This window comes from Portunus trituberculatus, chromosome 47, assembly GCF_017591435.1.
Source record: "Portunus trituberculatus isolate SZX2019 chromosome 47, ASM1759143v1, whole genome shotgun sequence".
NCBI classification, from domain to species: domain Eukaryota; kingdom Metazoa; phylum Arthropoda; class Malacostraca; order Decapoda; family Portunidae; genus Portunus; species Portunus trituberculatus.
In genome coordinates this window covers 1,930,834-1,952,105 of record NC_059301.1, presented here as the reverse complement: position 1 = coordinate 1,952,105, position 21,272 = coordinate 1,930,834, and the positions used below count along the sequence as shown (strand labels likewise).

Genomic DNA, 21,272 nt, shown 5'->3' with positions numbered 1-21,272 from the left:
ACTGGTAAGAAGGAAATAGTAGAGGAGTCAGAGGCTGGAAGACGAGCGGCAGATGGAGGAGGGATGTGGGGGAGCAATGATGAGCGTGGCGTATGCGTACTGCGCAGCTGCTGAGCGTAGATTACGGTGGTCTTGAAGCCTAGACGGCGAGCTTGTTGACGGGCCTCGCGTAATGTGTAACCTTCTTCGGTTTGAAGTTGCATGACTTTGTAGTGGTGGGCGTAGAACCGGCACTGTTTGCTGAAGGCTGGATGTGGTTCATGGCAGTTCGGACAGGTAAAAGTGGTGGCAGTGCAGGTGTCCTTTGTGTGTTCCGGTGAGGCACATTCCGGGCAAGCGGGCGTAGATCTACAATGTTTCTTGGGATGGCCAAACTTCCAGCAGTTGCTACATTGTCGGGGTTGCTTGATGAAAGGTTTCACCGTCAGTCGTCGGCCGCCTATGATGACGTTGTTGGGCAGGTTTCTTGAGTCAAAGCTCACTCTTGCTATGCACGCTGCTTGTGTGCGTTGATTCTTGGGAGGGATAGTGTAGCACTGCACTGATAGTATTGGCAGGTCTTGTGCTTCCAGGTTTTCTTTGATGTTCGGAGCGCAGTTCTCAAAGGATGGTCCAAGTCTGATGTTGTAGAGGATAAGGATTGTGCCTGTTCTTGAGTTGAGGTGTGAATCTCTGTTGGTCTCGATAGGTCGTCTGAGTAGGGTGTTTCATGACAGAGGGTTGAAAAATAAAACTGTAAGGAAGTTTCATCCTCATTGCTTATCTTGTTCCACTGGCTCAGAAAACAAGTTTGAACAAGTTTCAGCCTGATTGGAAAATATTTAGGGGTCCCGAGAATTTACATTCCGTCAGCCTATCATGCGCTTACCGCTTAGTCTGGTTGTAGGCTTCACAGCGAGAGGTTAGTGTCTCTGTGTGTGTGTTTTCCATAATAATTGTTATATAAATTACACTGATGCATAAGTAATACCTATGCATCAGTGTGTGCTTGGGATTCCAAAAATTCCAGCTGGTACAGGAGCGGAGATAGCACGTGTATGCATTGAATGCATAAGGGAACACCACCTGTCAGATAGAATCAAGGGGTTATCATTTGACACTACATCATCGAACACTGGAATTCATGCAGGTGCCTGCACCAAGATTGAGGACGCTCTTGAGAAACAACTTCTATACCTAGCATGCAGGCATCACATTTATGAAATTGTTCTAGCCAAAGCCTTCCACCTCTCAATGGGCCCCACCACTGGGCCTAATATTGAAATCTTTAAAAGACTCAAGAATCAGTGGAATGAAATCGATAGGTCCCTGACAACTAGCTGCACTATTGCCGAACCTCTTTAGGGTCTCAGGGACAAAACTATTCTTATTGTGAGAAAATCTTTTGCTATCTGTCAGCAGCGGGATGACTATAAAGAGCTTCTTCAGCTGGTCCTTCTCTTTCTTGGGGAAGAGACTACTGTTAATGTGCCTCTCCGGAAGCCAGGAGCATATCACAATGCACGGTGGATGGCAAAGGCTATCTATGCATTGAAGCTATACCTTTTACAAGACCAATTCAAGATGACGGAGTTGGAACTTAAAGGTGTCACAGAAATCTGCCTTTTTGTTGCCCTGGCCTATGCAAAGGCTTGGTGTCGTGCACCAAGAGCAGAGCAGGCTCCAGCTGTTGATCTGGAGTTTTTGCAAGACATGGAAACATTACAAGAAGAAGGAGTGATCATCACTGTTGCCAAGGAAGCACAAGCAGCCATGAAGCGACATTTGTGGTACCTCTCAGAGGCACTGGTTGGCTTGGCATTCTTTGATAAAGAACTTAACCAAGAGGAAAAAAGAAGAATGCAAGATAACCTATTAAAGCCAGCACTGAAGAAAGTAGCAAAGTGTATTGAGGGAAAAAACATCCTTGGCTCATTTAAAGAAAAAACGTTATCTGATTTTGTAACCTCGAGGACGATGGATCTGTTTACCACTCTCAACATTGATGATGCCTTTACTCAAAATCCTCCTGCGTCTTGGGAAAGTGACTCAAAGTACCTTGAAGGTCAAGCCAAGGTCCATGACCTGGCTGTGGTTAATGATTTGGCTGAACGGGGGATAGCTCTTATCAAAAAGTTCAATTCCACATTAACAACAAAAGAAGAAGACAAACAGTTCTTATTGAAAGCAGTCTTTAAGCACAGAAAAGAATTTCCAAAGAAGCAAAAGGCAGAAATAATGAAGTAACTATATGAGACTGCTTTTTATAATTTTTGTACTTTATGTGTGCTCTCTGGCCAATTATTCTTTTGTTAGGGAAAATAAAGCAGCAATTATTTATAAAAAAAAGTTTTTTTCATGAAAACCTTAATTTCTCGGGACCCTTAAATTTTATCATAGGAGGGTAGATTTAGGAGAGGGATGATATTTTGGCAAGAGGAACTCAGGCAGGTATGAGGAACAAATATCTGATATTGTCTGATTTTATGAAACACCCTAGTGCTGAGGTCTACGTCGTCGCTGGCTGTGGATGAGGACGGTATCAGGAAGTACTTTGTCCATGTGGTGTCATCAAAGAGTGAGGAGAGGTTCGAGAGGGGACGGAACTTCTGTTTGCGGCTTTGTCCTGGTTGTCTTGTGTAGGGCTCCAGGGTGACGTAGGTTGTAGTAGTTGGTGTTGTAGTGCTAGGCGTGACATCGGCGCTTGTAGATGAAGTAGGAGTTATCTGGGCCTGGGGAAGGTGGGCCTCGGTGATGGACGTGTTGGCAGAGGTGGGAAGGTTCGGTGCCGTGGTCCATTGTGAAGTAGAGTCGTTGTCGGGTGGTGGATCCGGGGGGCGAAGGTACTTCCCATCCATAAGGCTGGAGGTTGATGCTCTCCTGTCCTATGGGCAAGGGGGACACACGCTGAGGTTGGAGGTGCCTTGTGCCTCCCTTACAGTGGAGGCTGTTCTCAGAAGGGCTGTCCGCCCTGTGTATAGAGTGGTGACACGAACTTGTCTGCGCACAGAGAGAGGGAGCAGTGCATCCGTCCCCAACCAAGGCTGAGGAAGGAGAGAGGCTTCTGTCTTTAGAGAGAGAGAGAGAGAGAGAGAATTTGCTTTGGTATTATTATTATTATTATTATTATTATTATTATCATCATCATCATCATCATCATCATCGTCATCATCGTTGTTGTCTTTATTATTGTTCTCATTGTTATGTGTGTTTGCTCTTTCTCTTTCTTTTTCTCTTTCACTTTTACATGTTGCTTCTAATGTGTGTGTGTGTGTGTGTGTGTGTGTGTGTGTGTGTGTGTGAGAGAGAGAGAGAGAGAGAGAGAGAGAGAGTGAGAGTGAGTGAGTGAGTGAGTGTGTATTGTTCCTGAACATAAGAGGGAGCACTTATTCAGTAATAACTACCGTGTACACAGGAAGTTTTGTTGTCTCATGTGATTTATTTATATATGGCTAGGACCAGTGTGCAATGGAATAATTACCAAATCCTTATTAGGCACGAGTGAGAGGAGTGTCTCGTTGCATCGCTGAGCTATTGTGACGCCGTGGAGGGACGGCAGTCTGTTATGAGCTTGCACACTTTAAGCAGAAAGAACCTGAGTGTTGCGACTGCTGTGAAATATAGTGTTGGGAATCCTGTAGAGCGTCATACTCCCCGGTGAGCAGACGTAACATAAGAAATTGGCGACCTCGCCAGGATGATAAACCAAGTGCTTTATAGCGGTGTAGTGTTTATTTTGTGGGGTATTATTACATGTATTATTTTATTTTTTGTGAGAACGAGTCCCTATGGGCACCAATGAGGGAGTTACTGGCCTGTTCACCTCACCAGTAGAAGATGAGGGTGCGTGTGCGGGTGTGAGCCGGCAAGAGGCTGGCGGTGGCTCACCACGTTGGTATGATGAGTCCTTGGCTGCGCGTGGGGTCAGTGGGGACGCACTTATGTCTCATGATAACGGACATGGCGGTCCCGTTGAAGGTGATATGGGACTTATTAGCCCTGGCAGGAGTATCGGAAGCAGGGGAGGCTCCCGACGATCTAGTCCAAGAAGCAGTATTGCTGATAGTGTCCAGTCAGCTGCCAGACTGGAGGAACTGAGATTGAAGCTGGAAATAAGGAAAATGGAGATAGAAGCAGAAGAGAGGCGGGAGTTAAAAGAGACTAGCTGCTGAGGAGAGGGCTAGAGAGGCGAGAGTCAAACAGACTAGCTGCTGAGGAGAGGGCTAGAGAGGCGGAGGAGAGACGAAACATTCAGAGACTAGCAGCAGAGAGGGAGGCTAGAGAGATGTAAATGATGAAATTGGAGCTGGAGAGGGAAAAGACAGATAAAGATAGAGAGTTGGAGTGGGAGAGAACTCGCCATGCTGTAAGTACGCCTGGAGTTATTGGAGGTATAGGAGGAGGAGGAGAACAGAGTATAGAGCATACTTTAGTTCAAAGTCTCCAGCTAGTTCCTGAGTTTGATGAGGCTAAAGTGGCTGAATGGTTTGTTCGCTTTGAGAGGAAGGCCAAGGAGTTTGCTTGGTCTCGAGAGAGATGGGTAGGCTTGGTCGCGAATAAGCTCAAGGGAAAAGCCTTGGAAGTTTATGACAAAATGTCAGCTGATGATCTGGATGATTATGAGGAGTTTAAGGCTGAAATCTTGTGGGCATATGAGCTGTGACCAGAAGCCTATCGCTTGCAATTTAGAGGAAAGAGGAAGCGAGCTAGTGACTCCTACCTCGAGTGTGCTCGTTCATTGGAGCAAGTGTTTGATAGATGGATTGCAAGTGAGGGTGTTGACTCTCTCGAGGCCCTGAAGGAGTTAGTAGTTATGGAGCAATTTATTGACATTGCTGATAAGGAGTTGCAGGGCCGTTTCTAGCTATAGGCGGACAAGGCGATTGCCTAGGGGTGGGGAGGGTAGCTGAGTCATGGGGCTCCGACGAAAAATTGAAATCTAGGGCCCCCCCAAACATCATTTTCCCTAGGGCTCCCACAAAGCTAGAAACGGCCCTGAGGAGTTGGTACCTCTCTTGAGGGAGAAGAGGTTTAGGATTTTGAAGGAGGCTGCTACGTGGGCTGATGATTATGTGTTGGCCCACCGTCCTGTACAGCAGCCTGGGAGTTGGAATCGTAAGGAAGGTGGTCCATGGGGAGGCCCAGGGAGTGGTGGCAATTCTTCCTCGGGCTCTTCAGGCCATTTTAGACGATACCCTGGATTTGGCAGTAAGATGGGTTTGGGAAAGTCCCAGGCCCCCACCCCTCCTTCTTCTGCGAAGGATGGGGCGGCGGGGAAGGCGGCCCCCCAAAAAAACCAAAGTATGATTACCAGATCACGTGCTATCACTGCCGAGCAAAAGGGCATTTTAAGTTCAATTGCCCAAAGTTAGTAACAACCGAAACTCCCAAGTCCTCACAGAAGCCAGTTGCCTTGCTGGTGTGGCCAGACAAAGTTTGTAATGATGAGTTGACTGCTCCTTCTGGCCTCAGAGTTGAGAGGGCACGGCGTGTGCCTGAGTCATGTTTGGAAGAGGGAGAGCAGGTTGGCCCACCTGTCCCTCCACCTGTTGCCACGCCCGCTCTTACTAAGAATAGTGAGCTTGACTGGTGCCGTCCTTTCCTGTGTGGAGGCACTGTTGAGATCAATGGCACGAAGTATCCCGTCACCGTACTGCGAGATACGGGTGCACAGCAGTCAGTGTGCCGTAATGTCAGGCAGTGTTGTGTTGTGGACTTAACACTGTGGAGGAGTTCGTGACGGCTGAGGTGACGCTGTCATGTCCCCTTGTCATTGCTACGGCTCAGGTAGCAGTGGCGGACGAATTGCCAGTCGCAGGAGTGGACTTCCTGCTTGGGAATGATTTGGATGGTGGTCGTGTATGGATTCCAACCTCCGATGAGGGTGAGGTTGCTGAGGAATTGGGCCAAGTGGTGCAGGACTCTGTGAGTGTTGTTACCCGCTCTTAGGCCCGTCGGGCTGAGATAGAGCCTGTTACTACCCAGGAGGCTGCTAGCAGCCAGGTGGGATTGACTCCAGATGGGAGTAGCAGTGCTGATGTGGTGGAGCCAGCGTTGGGCTCACCATTGAGTTCAGGTGTAGAGGCTGACGGTGACGGCGTGGAGTCACCTGTTGATGCACCGGACTCGGCGGGAGTTGTTGCTGAGAGTGAGGACGGAGTGTTGGGTGTAGCTGAGTTATTTGATGGTTATCCTCACTCTGCAGAGCACTCCAGAGGGAGCACTCGTGCTGAGTTGCTTCCTGGTGTGGAGGCTGAGGGCTCTGATGTTCAGCACAGGCCCCAGCCTGATGAGTCAGGCAGTTTGTTGGAAGTTGGCACCCAGGGTGGGGAGACTTCCAGTTCTGCGGGGGAGTTGGAAGTTTCTCCCCCTGTGGAGCATCGTGGAGGCAGGGAGCGAGCTGTTCCCTTGCCTGGTGACTGCCTGGCTGGTGATGATCCTTCTGAGGACTCACCGGATCACATGGCAGGAGCGGAGCAGCCTGGGCCAGCTCTCCGTCCTCGATGCCGTGTGGGAAGTAGGGTTGCAGCGTTGCCTCAACCCCATGACCCTATAGTTCCCCTTTCTCTTACCCAGCTAGAGCCTGCAGAGCTCATTCGTAAGCAGCAGGAGGACCCGGCGTTGGCCTCCTTCTTTGCTCGAGTGGGTGAGGGAAGTGAGGAGTTGGAGGGCAGGGAGGAGTTTGTTTTGCACCAAGGGGTGTTGTGTCGGAGATGTCAGGAGAGTGACGGTGGTGAATTACTGCAAGTAGTTGTGTCGCATAAGCTGCGGGAGGCACTTGTGCTGTTGGCATATGGGGGGCCCATGGCTGGACACCTGGGCATCCGGAAGACCGTCGCTCGCCTGCGTCGCAATTTTTGGTGGCCCAGTATGCCTGGAGAAGTAGCCACAATTCTTAAGTGCTGCCACATCTGTCAATTGGTGGGCAAGCCTAATCAGACACCCCGTGTGGCGCCGCTCCATTTACGAGGGTTTTGATTGATATAGTAGGTCCTCTGCCTGCTACCAGGGGTGGTCACAAGTATTTGTTGACCATAATGGATGTTACCACTCGGTACCCTGAGGCGATTCCCCTAAGAAGCACTCACTCTAAGGTGGTGCTGAAGGCTTTATTAAATTTCTTTACACACTTTGGATTGCCAGCCGAGCTGCAGTCCGATCAGGGGACCAACTTTACTTCAAAGTTGTTTAAAGATACAATGACCGGGTGGGGGATCAAGCACATCGTGTCCAGTGCTTATCATCCGTAGTCTCAGGGAGCCCTGGAGAGACATCATCAAACCCTTAAGACCATACTCAAGAGCTTTTGCATGGAGAGGGATAAGGATTGGGACGAGGTGTCCGATATGTCTTATTTGCGGTGAGAGAAGCGCCCACTGAGTCCCTGAGTTTCTCACCCAATCAACTAGTGTTTGGACACCGAGTGCGTGGACCACTCGACATAGTTCGGGAGGCTTGGTGTCAGCCGTCGCCTGAACGCCCTGTCTCATTGCTTAAAAGCCTCATGAGCAGTTGAGAGATATTGGCCAAGGCATTAGAGGTGGTGCAGACCCACCTGTGTAAGGCCCAGCAGACTATGAAGGGGTATTATGACCGCAGGGCCGAGTATCGGAGTTTTGCCCCTGGAGAGGAAGTGCTTGTGTTGTTACCACTTCAGGGCCAGCAGCTTGCTGCCCGCTATAGTGGCCCCTATATTATAGAAAAGAAGGTGGGTGACCTCGACTACCTGGTGGTCACTCCTGACCGGCGCAAGAGGGCTCAGCTGTGTCATGTTAACATGCTGAAGCCCTATTTTCGTTCTACTAGCCAGAAGGGCTCTTTTAGTTCTGCCGTGCAAGAGGCATCTTCAGTTTTATTTTTCTGCCGGGAGGGAGAGGCACCAGAAGTTATTGGGCCTGAATCTGTCGTTCCTACGGGGCAGTGGGAACGGAATAGCTTCCATCTCTTGAAAGAGAAGGTTGAGCACTTAGAAGGGTATCAGCAAGATGAGTTGCTTCGGCGGCTGAGGAAGTACTCTTCTGTGTTTAGCAGTGTCCCGGGCAGGACACAGTTGATAGAACACGATATTGATGTTGGGGACGCAGAGCCTGTCAAACTGCCCCCCTACCGAGTAAATCCTATGAAGCAAAAACTGGTGGAGAAGGAGTTGGAGTACATGCTTGAGCATGGGCTCATTACTCGGACTTACAGTCAATGGAGTTCCCCAATCACCCTGCAGCCTAAGCCTGATGGCAAGGTCAGGTTTTGTATTGACTTCAGGTGGGTGAATGCTCTAACCAAAGTAGACACTTATCCTTTGCCCCGTGTAGATGACTCTGTGGACCGAATTGGGTCAGCTACAATTATTACCAAAGTGGACCTTGTCAAGGGGTACTGGCAGGTCCCATTGACAGAGCGGGCTAAGGAGATAGCGAGTTTTGTGGCCAACGGCGCTGTCTATCAGTGCCAAGTGATGCCCTATGGGCTGCGTAATGCCCTGGCCACATTTCAGCGTTTTATGAACCGAGTCACAGATGGCCTGACTCACTGCTTCGTGTACATTGATGACGTAGTCATCTATGACACGACATGGGCTGAGCACCTGACTAATGTAGAGGCCCTCTTTGCATGACTCCAGGAAGCAGGATTAGTAGTCAACTTAGAGAAGTGTGAGTTTGTACAGGCTCAGGTGCAATACCTGGGGTATCGATTGGGCCATGGTTACATCACCCCTCCTAAAGCCAAAGTAGAAGCGATTAGGCGGTTCCCCGGATCGACCTGTCGCCGTGCCTTGCAGAGATTCTTAGGAGTGGTAGGCTACTACTGACGTTTTGTACCGGGGTATTTGATCCTCCTGGCGCCCCTTACAGATCTCTTGCAAAAGTGTAAGAGGTGGACCTGGAGTGAAGACTGTGAGAGCGCCTTCCACCAAGTTAAGACCATTTTATGCGAGATGCCAGTGCTCCTGTCCCCTGACTTTTCAAAATCTTTTGCTCTCGCAGTGGATGCCAGTCAAGTGGGGGTAGGTGCTGTCTTAATGCAGCCTGATGACCAGGGTGTTAATCATCCTGTGTGTTACTTCTCCAAGAAGTTTACTCCCGCCCAGGAGAACTATTCAGTCATTGAGCAAGAGCTGCTTGCCATTTTGCTAGCTTTGCAGCATTTTGAAATTTACATCCCTGCTTATGGCCCCCAAGTATTCATTTATTCAGATCATAGCCCCTTCAGTTCTTAGAAAAGTTTCAATTTAAAAATCAGGGTTTAACTCACTGGAGTCTTCTACTCCAGGAGTACAATATCATTGTCAAACATATAAACGCTGTGGCAGATTGTCTGTCCCGGGGCCATTCCCTTTAAATAGCTCCCTGCTTTAAAATTTTTTTGTAATGTTTTGTTTTAAAATGTTTTTCTTTTAAGGGGGGCATGTGAGGGGCACTGCATTATTTCCCCTTAAATTTATTATTTTGTGTTGTATGGCGGTCCCCATCATGGGCCTCTGCTGTTCCGCAGTGCGGCCACCCTCCCCCTCTCTGCTCCCGCCGTCTCGTTGGGCCTGGCAGAAAACGCCAGTAACCAGCCAGTCTTTAGCGGAGGTAGAAACGCGCGCTCTTCCGTCCTGGCACAGTATTGAGATGCATGGCTAGGCTGTTCTGGATGCTCAACAGTCTCGGCTTGGGGAGTTGTGCCCCCCACTCTTTTTATGAGTAGCTGGTTTGCTGCTGATGAGGCCGTGACGGTGTGGAGCAACGGGTTTGTTGTTCCATGGGAAAGTGTAGCGGATTTGGGTGCATCTTCCCATGTCTTGTGTTCGTCTCCTCCCGTGGAGTGACGATGCGGAGGGATGCTGTATTCTGTACCGTCCCGCTTGTTGTATTTAGATGGCTGTGGACACCAGTGTGGTTTGGTGGGCGGCCGTGTGCCACCACCATCGTTTTGTGTAGTTTCTGTAGTATATTGTTTATAGTGGCTGTAGCCACACACTGGTTGTCTGGTGGGAAGCTTCATGTTGTCTCCCAGTCGGTGTGCAGTCATCGTCTGCACGACCTGTTAACTACGCGTATCTTGACTCCCTGCGTGGCTGGTTGTCATCCATAGTTGGTAGGTGTGTTTGTGTATACCACCGGATGTGGAATACGCATCGTGTCTTGTAGTAAGCCGTAGGCACGTGGAGTCAGTTTTGACAGGTGCTGGCAAGCATCTGTTGCATTAAATAATATAGTGATATACACCACGCGTCTTGTCCCAGTCTGTGGGCACTTATAGCCTGGGTACAAGGCGTGTGGAGAGGCATTAATACTCCCGTAGAGAAGTGGGCGGAATTGTCCTTGTGGGCGGTTTCTCTGCGGAGTATTAAGGCTTCGCCCGTAACATATAACTTATACACTATCTATAATTTCTACGTGGTTTGCTGTCAGGAGGAGAAGGAGTTGCTAAGGAGATTCCCTAGCAGAGGGGGAAGTTATACACTGCTGGCGACCTCTATTTCTGTAGTATTGTTTGTCTACTATTAGGGGCTGGGTGTGCAAGGCTCAGGGAAGGTATTGGTACATGCTGGCGTCATTACCAAATCCTTATTAGGCACGAGTGAAAGGAGTGTCTCGTTGCCTCGCTGAGCTGTTGTGGCGACGTGGAGGGACGGCAGTCTGGTATAAGCTTGCACACTTTCAGCAGAAAGAACCTGAGTGTTGCGACTGCTGTGAAATATAGTGTTGGGGATCCTGTAGAGCGTCATACTCCCCGGTGAGCAGACGTAACATAACAATATATATATATATATATATATATATATATATATATATATATATATATATATATATATATATGAGAGAGAGAGAGAGAGAGAGAGAGTGTGTGTGTTTCTGTGTGTAGAAGGTAATAATATTGGGTTTGGTTTGTGGCGATCTGGAAATCAAAGTTATAATGTTGGTTTTGGTCAGTAACCCTTGGGAAGGGGTAGTGTCCAGAGGTAGCAAATTGCTGGCAGCTTTGCTCAACAATAAAAAAAAATAAATGTATGCCGCAGATGCCGCCACCACCATTAAGCATTTTTAGAGATTTTTTTTTAATGTGATTTTGCTGATTTTCGACTTCCTCTGCAACGCATTACTCGATTTAATGTTCCCCATCCAAAAGATCCGATTTTCCACATGGGCCCCCAAGATTGTTGGGAATGAGAGGTAGGCATAATTTGGAGTTGAAAAGTTATATCAATTCATTACATTTCTCAATAGTGAAACATAAACTACATCACAGATTCGTTGGTTGGATGAAAGTCCAAATCGATCGAAATTTCTACCAGTGTTGTATGAGAAATAATTTGTAGATCTTGAGTTTAAGTAAGTCTGGTTCACAATAGCATAGAAGAAAACTTAGTAGCATTAGTGATGGCTAACTTAGCTACAGAGCAGAATATCAACATTGTTATGGTGGAAAGGTCATTGCAGGACTTCTTGTCTATATACACCTGTGAAGCTGCCTGATAAGATTAGGACATAGGACATGGTAGGGGCAGTGTGGAACTTATGTTGGTGTAAAGAACGTGCTTACTCTTGTTTGTTGCGTGAGATTCTCAAATTTCGATCAAGTTTTGATCATGTTGACATTTTAGTGTAATAGATTAAGGTTTATCTTACTTAATTTCTGATACATACAAATCTACCCCGTTGTGTAAACATTCGTTATTGCTTATTATTATTAAAGGTTTATTGAGTGTCAGTACAAGATGTAAACATTCGTTGATGTTAGAAATTATATGATTTTGTAAAGCCACAAATGCATTATATACTTCGAGGAGCTTAAAGATCACTTGTCAATTAGATAAATGGGGAACTAATTGCTGTGAGGACTGTCTGTTCTACATGCGGTTGTCTCTGTATGATGTATAAGATCATTGCCATTCATTTTTCTGGTAATATTTTTTTCCTCTGAAAATTTTCATGCACTTACACTTACAAAGATGACAGCTGGTTGAGGAAACCAGTGGTAAGAATCGTAAGGATTGAGAATATATTTAATTTACTAACATTGATTTGAAGTTATTCTGTAAATAAGATGAGATTTAGATATCAGTTGCATAGTAAATCTCTGTTCGGCCTTGGTGTTCAGCCGTAGACAGTGTGGCTCTTGCGTTCCTACTTGTAGTATCGCTTCTCGGCCTTTTGGCTAAGATCAAAGTGTAGTATCTGTTCTTATCAGCTTAATATCTGATACGATCCCCATGTGGGATCTACGATATTAATCTGATTTTTGGACTATGGCGAAGTGCTAGGGGCTTGCTCCACCTTTGCCGCGGATCGGCCCGGTATTGCAGTACTTCCGGGATCGGTCCACTCCCCCCGGGGAGAATTAATATTGTATCTGGAAAGTAGAAATCTTAATAAGGTGCATATCAGCGTCTTAGAAGCAGTCACTGTGTTTAACCTTATAGACTGTTGATATTCTATTTACTGTCGTTCATCTCCCATGTTACATACACACACACACACACGCCCGGTATCTCAGTGGTTAGAGCGCTGGCTTCACAAGCCAGTGGACCGGGGTTTGATTCTCCGGCCGGGTGGGGATATTTGGGTGTCTCCTTTCACGTGTAGCCCCTGTTCACCTAGCAGTGAGTAGGTACGGGATGTAAATCGAGGAATTGTGACCTTGTTGTCCCGGTGTGTGGTTTGTGCCTGGTCTCAAGCCTATCCGAAGATCGGAAATAATGAGCTCTGAGCTCGTTCCGTAGGGTAACGTCTGGCTGTCTCGTCAGAGACTGCAGCAGATCAAACAGTGAAACACACACACACACATATGCACGCGTGATTGTAAACTCCAGCCATTCACTCAGAGAGACAAAAAACCTAGTCTCATTTGCAATTATTGTATCCAATTCCACCAACGTGTCACCTTACCTCGCTTTTCACCATAGTGAAGAAAAGAAAAAGCTAATTAAAGGTTATCAAGTGGTGTTAAGTTAATATAAACGGTCATTATGTTGTACCACCGATAACTGGCTGCTTCTTAGTTGTTGAAAAGTTCTATTTTTTGAAATGGAAACTGTGTTCGAGATAAACGATATGATAGTGGAAAATTAACAACTGTGTTGGCTATTTTATATAATTGAAAAATATAATTGTCGTGTACTCATTACTACCTTATAAATACGTGTTCAGGGTATGGTAAATAAGTAAAATAACTCAAAGCGATAAGTTTTGGCACCATCATGACAACGAATCTGAAGAATGCAGGTCTAGCGAAATGTTCACGACAGCATCAATAGAACATTAGTGGGTGTTGCTGCATCCAGTACATCTGAACTGAACGCAAAACATGTGAGTGTAAGAAGGGCATCCTGGTAAATTATATATTTGTTGCTTGAGATTTGTGCAGCGGAAAGTGGTAAACAAAAGTATGATTCTTTATAAATATACCAATATTGCTGGAATGAAAGTGTTGAATATGAACTGTTATGAGTTGTATCATATAGAAAGCATACGTTAAGTATAGACTTGCCGTTCTTACTCTGACGTGCAGTCTGCGCATGTGTTCAGTGTTAAAGGTATTGGTCCAAAGCTGTGGCGATAAGGGTAACTCTGGTTTCCTTCAAAACGCATAAATCTTTCGCCTTTTACTAAAGATTTCCGTGGAGGGGAACAACTCAATGAGTCTAATATAATTTTTATTGGCCCACCTGGTGGGCTTCATAATGTAATGCATATGAAAGAGCTTTAAGGTATTGCTGCTGATGTTCTCGGTTTGGAGACTTTGTATTTGTATTGCACAGTATGACGTTTTCATGTCGTTTTGGCTACCTGTCTTGTGAAAGCATATTAGTATCCTTATTTCACAATATAATGGTAGTAATATGACCTGCTCGATGCCTATTTTATTGATAATTGAAGGTTTATTGTGCATAAAACACACACACACACACACACACACACACATATATATATATATATATATATATATATATATATATATATATATATATATATATATATATATATATATATAGATGTGCCGCTGGGTGGCGTGGCGAGATGTGCCGCTTGTCGTCGTTAGCGCTGTGTCGGGAAGGGAAGTGGAACAGTAGTGCCGCCTGAGCACCCATAAGAACATAAGAAAAAAGGGAAGCTACAAAAGGCCGCCAGGCCTACACGGGTCAGTCCCTGTATGATTAAAGTACCTAATTCATTCTATCATCCCTATCTATAAATTTATCTAATCTTTTAAGGCTCGCTATTGACTCAGCCATGACTACATGACCACTGACCATTCAGTTTGAAAACCAGTTTCTTCCCATTTCTCTTCTAAACCTGAATTTTTCAAGTTTAAATCCGTTATTTTTGGTTCTCTCCCCGCTATTGATCCTAAGAACTTCGTTCATGTCCCCTTTGTTAAAACACTTATACCTCTTAAATACTTCTATCAGGTCTCCTCTTAACTTACGTCTCTGTAAGGAATGCAGATGGAGTTTCTTCAGTCTTGCTTCATAGGGAATATCCTTTACCCCTTGTATCTTTTTAGACATCCTCCTTTGCACTGACTCCAGTAGAGCTATAACGTTCCTATAAAGTTGGGACCAGAGACGTACCGCATAGTCCAGATATGGTCTGATCAGCGCCAAGTATAATTTTAGTATTACTTCAGGACGTCTGCTTTAAACACTTCTAAAAATGAATCCTAGTACCCTATTAGCCTTTATTTCTAACCTCAATACATTGTTTCCTTTGACCGAGATCGGAGCCCACTATGACTTATCTTAATTTGTATTCTCCGAAGATTCACTGAAGTCTTTAAGGAGTTTTTTTTTTCTTCTTATCTGTAAATATAATTGTTAATAGAAAAGATTATCGTTTGGAATGGAATGTGTTGTAAACATCGGGTTTTGACGAGTCTGGTTCATGCACATGGGACGCAGGAGAGAACTTGTGTAGCAGTAGTGATGGCGAACTAAAGTAAGGGGAAAAAGGAAGAATAGGTATCACCATAATATACTTAAGTAGGACTCTCTCTCTCTCTCTTTCTCTACAGAGGTAGTTGGGAGCGGCCAATGCTGGGCGAATGACGAGAACAACTGCATCCCTTCCTCTGACGGCACGGCAATGGGGCCCCCCGGCCGTCTACATGACGTTCCGGCAGCGGCACCCCCCCCGCGTCTATTATGGAGGGGCCAGTACTGATGGAAGGTACTGTGAACGCACAAAACGCGGGAACATTTTCATCACCTCCACAGAGGACGCGGAACTGTTCGGTCATCTCGCCGTCACGTCATCCACCCTCACAAACATACCATCTCCGTCAAACCTTCTCCATCCAATTGACCCTTTTAATCCTTTTCTTATATCCATAGCAGGTTGATCTCCCCAGAACAGGGTGATACTCCAGGACCGGACCACTCCCGGCGGACACCACCAAACACCAATATCCACTCATCACAATCATTTAATCACAAATAAAATATTCATATACCCCCTCACCAACCTCGCTAATAAAGTTAAACCATATCCTACAACCCCAAATCACCAATTCTACTACTATCCGTGGTTCGGAACCCACGTAAAACTGTAGGTCCCTCCGCTATACGGAAGTACTTCTCACCCCATCCTCTCTATATGTCATCCTTTCCCCTACTACTATCACGTACTTCACTCTTCCTGCTTCATGGTGTTTGTTGTTTGCACTGAAAACGAGACGGTTTGGCCGCCACTTCCATGTGGGTGCGGCGCCTTCGTCCGTGGCACTGGCGGTCCTTTGCTCTTGCGTGCTCGGTACTAATGCGCTCTGCTTGGCTCCCCCTGGTCTGGTGCCGGCCTCCCTTGCCGCGTCCATCTCTTCTATAAAGAAACATACAATAGACCAAACGCTCAGTCATCACAGAAGTCCATCTTGCGCCTGGGTCAAGCCCCAGTGACTTTATCCTCTTACTGAAGCTCCCTTCTTATCACCCATCTATTCTTCTTCTGTCCCCACTTCCCCCTCCCCATCTTTTCTTTTTTAATTCTGATTCTCTCTCTCTCTCTCTCTCTCTCTCTCTCTCTCTCTCTCTCTCTCTCTCTCTCTCTCTCTCTCTCTCTATATATATATATATATATATATATATATATATATATATATATATATATATATATATATATATATATATATAGACGTAACACAGATAATTAAAGTTAAATACGTGTATATATTTCCAATGCATACTATTGACCAGTATTGAAAATGTATCCTTAGGCTAAAACTGTATATAGGCACGTATTGAATGTGATTGTATTTCGTCGAGCTGCTTGTGAAAGCACATATTTTTATCCTTAGTTTGCAAGAGGAAGATGTAGTTGTATTTGAATGGAATCGACGTTCATTGTGAAAACAATCTTTAAGTACGCGCGGTGACAAACCATGTAACTTGCAATATATGTTAATAATTTTTTACACTTATGGTACTTGTGTAGAAGCAAGGCTAGCAATTAATGATAAATTTTATTTTAATTAAAAGTAATGATAACGTAAAAGTTCAACTTCTCTTACAAAAGTACTTCCATAAAATGTTGCAACTCTTTGCGGGTGTTTAGCTGTTGAGGGTTAGCTGAGCCAAGTTCCAATGATATGCATACTTACCTGGCACAGGAGACACCGTGATCATGAAGGCGGTTCTCCCAGGGCGAGGCCCACCATTGCACTCCGGTGGTGCTGACCCCTGCGATTAACCCAAATGTGGTTAACTCGAGTGCGATATTTTTGATAGTGGGGGATTGCGTTCGCGCATCCCCCTCATAATCAGTGATATTGAATGCTGTGCGTGGTCCCACCCTCAGTTACCACGAAGATAGCCTACGTATAGATTCTGATATCAGGGGTTCTGCTTTAAGGTTACACAACTTTGAGGGACAGGCAGTGCCTTCACCCATCCCCACCATGGTCTCTGATGGTGTGGAATGTGAGTTGGTAGGCAATGTGGTAGATGCATTACCGTTTTGCGGTGACGCTGAAGAGGTCCTGTTTGCTGTCTCAGCAGGAGAATGAGTCTGCATTAATGCATGTTCTTGTTTGTTACAGTTGATGAAAGACATTTCATGTTATTAAATCTTTCAATATGTAATGATTGGGAAATAGTTACAGTACAGTATAGCATATCTGGATGTTTCTGATAGCAGTTTAATGATGCTCGCGTGTATTAATGGATAAATGTAAAGTTCCTTTGTATAAATACATGGTGCGTCCATTAATGCATAATGTAAAGTGCTTTTATATATATTTTAAAAAGTACCACGGACGTTAGACTTGATATTGCTTCTCCGGTATTAGTTATATTGTGCATCAGTTACTGTGAAGCGTTTGTTGATGCACATGCTCGGGTATTGTGTAGGCTACATATTTGGAGAGTTCCGGACATGATACAAAGTTTCAACGTAAATGGTGCAGCAGTTATGGAAGACCCGTATGAAATTAATTTGTACTTTCACTCATCCATCTCCTATTTGGCTGATGCTTTTCTGGTGGGAAAATGTAGTGAATTGATTGATAGTGTACTCTCTCTCTCTCTCTCTCTCTCTCTCTCTCTCTCTCTCTCTCTCTCTCTCTCTCTCTCTCTCTCTCTCTCTCTCTACACGCACATGGTCCCTGGCTGTAATGGCCCTTGGTTGGGGACGGACGCACTGCTCCCCCTCTCTGTACGCAGACAAGTTCGTGTCACCACTCTATACCCAGGCCGGGCGGCCCTTCTGAGAACAGCCCCCACTGTAAGGGAGGCACAAGGCACCTCCAACCTCAGCGTGGATCCCCCTTGCCCATAGGACAGGAGAGCATCAACCTCCAGCCTTATGGACGAGGAGCACCTTCGCCCCCCGGATCCACCACCCGACGACGACTCTGCTTCACAACGGACCACGGCACCGAACCTTCCCACTTCTGCCAACACGCCCATCACCAAGGCCCACCTTCCCCAGGCCCAGATAACTCCTACTTCATCTACAAGCGCCGATGTCACGCCTAGCACTACAACACCAACTACTACAACCTACGTCACCCTGGAGCCCTACAACACCAACTACTACAACCTACGTCACCCTGGAGCCCTACACAAGACAATCAGGACAAAGCCGCAAACAGAAGTTCCGTCAACTCTCGAACCTCTCCTCACTCTTTGTTGACGCCACATGGACAAAGTGCTTCCTGATACCGTCCTCATCCGCAGACGGCGACGACGTAGACCTCGGCACCCGCCTACTACGACAGGTTGGTCAGAATGTAATCTTTCAGTCCCGCGAAGACGGCTCCCGCACGGTGACAGTCCAAAACGAAGCCCAGGCCGAAGGCCACTCTGTCACCATCCTCCTTCCCCTCCCCTCAAGCTCTCCTCACGTACTTCTCAACACTTGTGCTCAACGCAGCCCTCATTGCCATCCCCCGGTCCTCCAGTCCTCCCTCCTCGAAATCAGTACCCTGGTGGACGCCTGAATGCCAGCGTGCCCTTCGCCTTAAACGGGCAGCCTGGAAGCGCTTCCGCCGCCGCCATTCCACGCCAGATGCAACCAGCTGCCTCATCGAGTTTCGACGTGCAACAGCCATCTTCCGTCGCACCACACGCCAAGCCCGCTCACAAAGTTGGAAATCCTACGTCTCGCACATCACGTCAGACACCCCAATTGCAGCAGTCTGGTCTCGCATCAGACACATCTCTAGCAAGCACGTGCCACCGCCAGCCCCAGTTCTCATCATGAACGGAAGTTTAGTAGCTGAGCCCACCCAGGTAGCCAATGCATTAGGCCAGCATTTTAGTCATATCAGCACCGGCTCTCATCTCTCCCCTACCTTCCATCGCCTAAAGTCTACCTTAGAATTAATTCCCATCACCTTCACTTTGCACACTACTAGTGCCATTAACGCCGACTTCTCCCTCCGTGAGCTGTCTTCCGCCCTGCAGTCGTGTGGCAACACCAGTGAGGGCCTCGATGGCATTCACTACAGCATGCTAAAGCACTTGCCCCCATGCGCCCTCTCCTCTCTCTTGGCCCTATACAACAGGATCTGGACCACCGGCTTCTTCCCGCCCGAGTGGCGTAAAGCCATCGTTCTCCCCTTCCTAAAACCAGGCAAAACCGGAAGCCACCCACAGGATTACCGTCCCATAACCCTAACCAGCTGTTTATGCAAAGTTATGGAGAAAATTATCAACCGACGTCTTATGTGGCACCTTGAGTCACACAACATTCTATCTCCTCTACAGTTCGGGTACCACAAGAACCGTAGCACCCTGGATCCACTCCTCCGCCTAGAACACTTCATCCGCACCGCCTTCTCTCGTCGCCAGTCTGTCATCGCTGTATTTTTTGACCTGGAAAAGGCTTATGATACAACATGGAAGTACCACATTCTTCAAGTACTACAGTCCCTTCACTTAGATGGCAATATTGGCGTATTTCTCCAAAACTTCCTCTCTCACCGTTCTTTTCAAGTCCACCTCAACTCTCACTTCTCCCATGCCTTCCCTCAGCATGAAGGTGTCCCTCAAGGCAGCATCCTCAGCACCACTCTCTTCCTACTAGCCATTAACGACATCATCATCTGCCTTCCACCTCTAGTTTCTGCATCCCTATATGTTGACGACCTCGCAATCTACGCAGCAGACTCAAACATCCCACTCCTCCAAACCCGCATCCAGTCTGCCATCAACGCTGTCTCCAAGTGGACCACCGATAATGGTTTTCGCTTCTCTCCAAACAAATCCTGTGCTATGTGCTTCAGTCGATCTCGCACCATCCCACACCCTCCACTCTCCCTGTACGACGCTCCCCTCATCTACCACCACTCAACCACTTTTCTCGGTCTTGTTTTCGACAGCCGCCTGAACTGGAATGCACACATCACACATCTTAAGACCTCCACCCTCCCCCGCCTCCGGCTATTGCAGACAGTATCACACCTCTCCTGGGGTGCAGACCGAGCCACCCTCCTCCGCCTTCACTCTGCACTCATCCTCTCAAAACTAGACTACGGTTGCCAGGTATACTCCTCCGCCCCGGCCAGAACCCTCGCAAAACTCGACCCTCTCCACAATTCCGGCATACGCCTAGCCTTGGGTGCGTTTTGCTCCACCCCTGTTGTCAGCCTATGCGCGGAGGCCAGTGTACCCCACTCACCCACCGCCGCTCCTTACTTGCTGTCAAATCCTACGCGCGACTACTTCAGTTTCCCTCGCATCCTATCCTCCATTCTCCTGATCACCTTCGCCGCTCTTTCCAGTCCCGACCCAGTCTCCTCCTTCCCTTCTCTCTCCGTGTTCCTGACCTCCTTCAATCTATTCGTTTCCTCTTCCCCCCTATACTCCCACTCCGTCCTCTCTCTTTCCCCTTGGCTCTGTCCCACTCCAGACGTTTGCCCCACTCTCCTCCCGTGTTCCCGTTCGTCTCTGCCTGCAGCTCTCCTCCGCTCCCTTCACCTTGACCATAAATCCCAACACGCCACCGCTGTCCACGTCTACACAGATGGATCGAAGATGCCCACTGGTGCTGGCTTTGCTGTCGTGTCTGCCTCTTCCTCCCTCCAAGGCACCTTATCCTCCCTAGCCAGCATTCTCACAGCTGAACTCTATGCCATTCTTCTCGCCCTTCAGAGTTTCCTCCACCACCCCTCCTCATCTTTTGTGATCTTTTCAGACTCGCTCAGTGCCATTAACACCTTACAGTCACTCACCCCATCGCACCCGGTCAGCACAAGGATCCAAGAATGGCTGTTCCGTCTTACCACCCGCAAGAAATATGTTAGATTCTGCTGGGTTCCAGGACACGTCGGCGTCTCAGGCAATGAGCGTGCCGACTCCCTCGCCCGCTGTGCCGCCCTGACTCCCGGCAACTCCCAGCATCCCATCCCTGCCACTGACTGCTCCCCTACCCTTGCCACGCTCTTCCGTGATTTATGGCAGTCTTCATGGGACCAACAAACCGAGAATAAACTCCACACCATCAAACCCACAGTACTCCCATGGCCTGTCTCCACTCACCGGAATCGGCGATGGAAACCGCTCTTGCCCGACTTCGCCTGGGCCACACTGGTCTCACCCACGGTCACCTTGTGCGTCGTGACCCCCCACCTGCCTGCCCTCGCTGCCACTGTACACTTTCCGTCTCGCACATCTTCCTTGACTGCCCTGACACATACCCTCATCGTCGAGCTGCATTCCCATTCCTAGCCACCCTACGACGCCCCCCACTACTTACTGATTTTCTGGGAGACTCCCCCACCTTCTCCATCACTAACATAATGACCTTTCTCACCACCCTCCAGCTCCTACAACACCTCTAAAACATAACACTAGTTCCTAGTGCCATATAGCC

At 47.4% G+C, this 21,272-nt stretch overlaps 3 non-coding genes across 3 annotated transcripts; all 3 read left to right on the top strand.

The window, feature by feature from the left end:
• The first annotated feature begins 12,100 nt into the window (after positions 1–12,100).
• LOC123498265 lies at positions 12,101–12,293 on the top strand. Its single transcript, XR_006672661.1, has one exon. It is a non-coding gene; the product is annotated as a U2 spliceosomal RNA (small nuclear RNA).
• Positions 12,294–13,527: 1,234 nt separating this feature from the next.
• LOC123498270 lies at positions 13,528–13,640 on the top strand. The gene has a single exon (XR_006672665.1). It is a non-coding gene; the product is annotated as a U5 spliceosomal RNA (small nuclear RNA).
• Positions 13,641–16,549: 2,909 nt separating this feature from the next.
• On the top strand, positions 16,550–16,712 carry LOC123498272. Its single transcript, XR_006672667.1, has one exon. It is a non-coding gene; the product is annotated as a U1 spliceosomal RNA (small nuclear RNA).
• The last annotated feature ends 4,560 nt before the right edge of the window (positions 16,713–21,272 follow it).